The sequence below is a fragment of the Vitis riparia genome, chromosome 18 (genome assembly GCF_004353265.1).
Source record: "Vitis riparia cultivar Riparia Gloire de Montpellier isolate 1030 chromosome 18, EGFV_Vit.rip_1.0, whole genome shotgun sequence".
NCBI lineage: Eukaryota > Viridiplantae > Streptophyta > Magnoliopsida > Vitales > Vitaceae > Vitis > Vitis riparia.
Genome location: NC_048448.1, coordinates 12,865,359 through 12,869,698, shown reverse-complemented (window position 1 = coordinate 12,869,698; position 4,340 = coordinate 12,865,359).

Below are 4,340 nucleotides of genomic sequence, written 5' to 3'. Positions count from 1 at the left end.
TTAATGTAATACAAGTTTCTTTTGTGAAACGAAACATATTTTGTTAACTAATAGTTACAAAGTTTAATACAGGATGTACTCTGTATAACAAGTTTTGCACATTCTTTTTTTACACAAAATCAAGCAGGAACTCAACATTTAAATTTTTATATTCCCATATCTTTGAGAGCACTTATACTATATTTGAGAATTAATTGTTCAGCTTAAAAAATAAAAAATAAATAAAAACCAGGGTGTGACAGTTAAGTCAGGCAATCTTGGTGAGGCTAGAAAGTTGTTTGATGACATGGTTGAACCAACAATTGTAACATGAACAATTTTCACAATTTACCTTGTTTTAAGAGGCATTTGAACATTTTTACATAGATGCAATGGTATGGGATTGAGCCAAATTATGTGACTTTTGTCACTATTTTATCAACACTAAGCATGAGATGGGGAACCAAATAACTCATATTCATGCCTAGGTCATCAAATTATGATATGATTCAAGGCTTATTATTTGCAACACTCTAGTTTGATTCTTATTGCAAATCCAATTGCATGGATTCATCTTGTCAACTCTTTAAGAAAATGTCAAAAATAGATTCGTTTTCTTACAATGCAATGATAACAAGCTATTCAAAAGATGGGTTGTATGAGAAAGCTATATGATAATTTTCTGGTAGACATCCATGCCAAATGTGGTAAATTTGAGGAAATTGAAATCATATTTACAAGTTTAGCCCACAAAAGTGCAATTCCATGGATTGGCACAATCTCAGCTTATGTTCAAAATGACTTAAACTATTCAAACAGATGTGTTGAGTGAGTGTAATTGTAGACCAAATCACTTTTGCCAACCTATTAAGAGCCTCTGTGAGTATAGCTTCACGATTTTTGGGAAAACAATTACATTCATTTATATTGAAATTAGGATTCACGTCCAATGTGTTTTCTGGAAGTGCACTTCTAGATGTGTATGCCAAGATGCCTGATAGGATTATAGTATCTTAGAATGTCATGATCTCAATGATCGTTAGACTTGAGTGTTTCCTAAGCTCATATGCGATACTTAGACAAATCAAGTCACTTGAAATTGTTAAGTCAGGCTTTCCTTGATCCTTAGTTTGTTATGCTAAGCGATGCACTTGACTTGAAAGTTAGGAATAATGAAAGAATGAGACTTGTATTATACAAGAATTCTTTACAAGATTAGGAGTGGTATCAAGTATTTGGTGTCATCCTCTATTTATAAGCATTGGAAGAACACTTTGGAGCATTGAAAAGTCCTCACTACTCTAGAATTCTCTAAAAATCCCTACACAAATGCTATGTACAAGAAATATCTTAAACTCTCTAGAATTCTCTATACCTTTTTCTTATCTTTTATTCTTATGTACAAATTTGTGAATGTTACTTTTATAGAATTCTCCATTCTACTTATAGAGATGTGTAGATGTCTTTGGAGGGTTCCAGAAGCTTCTTACTCCCTATAAAAGCTCAAGTGAAGGTGACCATTTTGAGCAAGTTATGACATTATACCCAAAGTGGGGAAGTTAATGCCACTCTCAAATCATTTACAAAGATGGTTCTATCATGTCTCTGACCATATTCCATAAGCTTCCTTAGTTTACTATTTGTATGTAGCCATAGTGGGCTTGTTGAAGAAGGATTATAACATTACAATTCCATGATTCAAATCTATAAACTTGATCCAAGAAGAGAATGTTATGCATATGTACTAGACATGTTATGTCACAGTGGGCATTTGAATGAAGTGGAGAAGTTGACGATTGAGATCTCATTTGATCTAGATGAAATCATGTGAATGCTTGCAGGATACATAAAAACCAAGAACTGGCCTGAAGAGTTGTTGATCAGCTTTTCAATATGCATCTTAGAAATGTTGCTCCTTATGTCAACATGTCTAATACTTTATGCAACGGTAGGGCAATGAGAGAGTCTTAGTAAGGAGAAAAAAACAATGATGGATCAAGGAGTTAAAAAACTACCAGCTTATTGTTGGGTTGAAATCAAACATAAACTCATATTTTCTTAGAGTGTCATCCACCAACCAAAGAAATCAAGTGAAAATATATATTGGGGAAGACAATGGAGCAACAAGGACACTCCTTCACAATGAAGATGAGAAAATCAAAGTAGAGTTATTACAATGAGAAATATAATCAATGCACCAGAAGGATTACTAGTATTGGTAATGAAAAACTTGTGAGCTTGTACAAATTGCCATGTTGTCATCAAGATGATTTAAAAAATGTAGGAATTAGAGATTCAAATAGGTTTCATCATTTTAAAGATGAGTTTTGCTCCTATGGGGACTTCTGGTGAAGTTTCTAACAGGTTCAAGGGAAGGTTATGATTCTAAACATTGGAAGAGAATGATTTCTTTGAAGATGAAAAGGTCTCATCACCAATATAAGTGACTTTCATTTCTCAACATGTTGATTGTACTCATTTTGCACTTTTTTTAGGCTTCTTAATTGTATTCATTCACATAGACACAATTCTAAAAGCTTGGGTTTTTAATTTCTAAATGGTGTACGATGATCTTGTCAAAGCACAAAAGTTTAATACTATTTGGTTGTTGTTTTCTACTTTTAGGTTTAAAAACAAAGTGAAATAAAGAACAGTTGTTAGAGAGCAAGTAGAAGTTGTTTTCATTAATTTTAAAAAACAAAAGGAAAACATAGAGAAATTAAAAAAAAAAAAATCATAAAAACAAATAAAATTGAATATAATTGTATGCATAAATTTTATTAAGTCCTGCAATGTAAGTAAACTAATAGGAAAATATGCTAAACAATTTTTTTTTATTAAAATTACTTGTGGAGATACAATCTTTGTGATAATATTTTTTTTGCAAAATAATATTTCATTTTGATTCTTTCACTTTGATCACAGTTTGAAAAATGACGATGAAAACGTTTTCTTGATTTTCGAAATCAATTGAGGGTCACAAGTGGCTTGTTCTCAAATGAATTTACTGAAAGGTGAAGATCATGTGTATAGTACTTTTGTCATTTCTTAGACTTGTAGTGAGATTTTGTGAAGCCTCTTTTCTCGTACAGAGTCGTTTTACTAATCTGAAGAAGTCCTCTTATTGAAGAAAGTCACCCCTGTTTATTAGTGAAATTAGATAATTAAATTTGGAATCTTCCAAGATTTAGTTGCTTAATTTAAAGAATTTGGTTCCTTAATTTTAACAACTTGTCTTCTTCATTATGAAAATTTGCTAACAAGAGAATATTTATTTTTTTTAATTCTCATTTGACTTAACTTGAAAGATTTGATTTTATTTATAAGACTAAATTTTGCAGTCTTCCAAATTTCGTCCACTTGCCATGGGTCTTAAATTCACTTTCATTTTTTCTTTCAGACATTTCCCCTCCAATTTATCTTCCCAATTTTTTTTTTTATATATAAAGAAGACAAAATTTTGAGAAACCCAACTTGAACTCTTCATGAGAAGTCTTTCATTCTTGGTTGATTTTTAAACTCATGAGTCTTGTTCTATTTTTTTTTTCAAGGAAAAAAAAAGACTCACCATTCCTAAACGTGCACCATATGCAAAGATGAATTTTTTTTCAAGTAATTTTTTTTTAAAAAAAAAAAATTACCTTAGCACTTCAGGAGGAATTCTTAATGAATTTAAATATTCATACAAAAATATGAATATTTAAAACTTGATCTTTATGTAATCAAGTTGTAGCCTAGATGCGGAGCAATGTCGTATTTTCAACACTTATATGCTAAAAATTTACCCATGCAAATTGGTTTAACTTAAATGCAAAGTAGTGTTCAAGTTTTTACATTTAATTGAAATTGAAATTATATTTAACACTTATGTAAATAAGTTAGGGCTTTGATATTTGGCAATGTTGTACTTTTGACACTTAATGTGACTTAAGTGTTAAAGTTCTCATTCATGCAAATTGATTTGACTTGAATACATAGTGGTGTTCAAGTTTTAACATTTAATTAAAACTATAATAATATTTAACACCTATTCAAATAAGTTATGACTTTGATGCTATGCTATAGGGTATTGTACTTTTGACACTTAATATGACTTAAGTGCTAAGGTCCTTACTTATACAAATTGGTTTGACTTGAATGCATAGTGGTGTTCAAATTTTAACATTTAATTAAAATTGAAATTATATTTAATACCTATGTAAACAAGTCATGACTTTGACGTTATACGGTGTTGTACTTGGGTAAATGGTGATGTTCAAACTTTAGCATTTATTTATAATTGGAACTACACTTAACATCTATGTAGACAAGCCATAACCTTGACGATACGTGATGTACAACTCTTGACACTTAATTAAAAT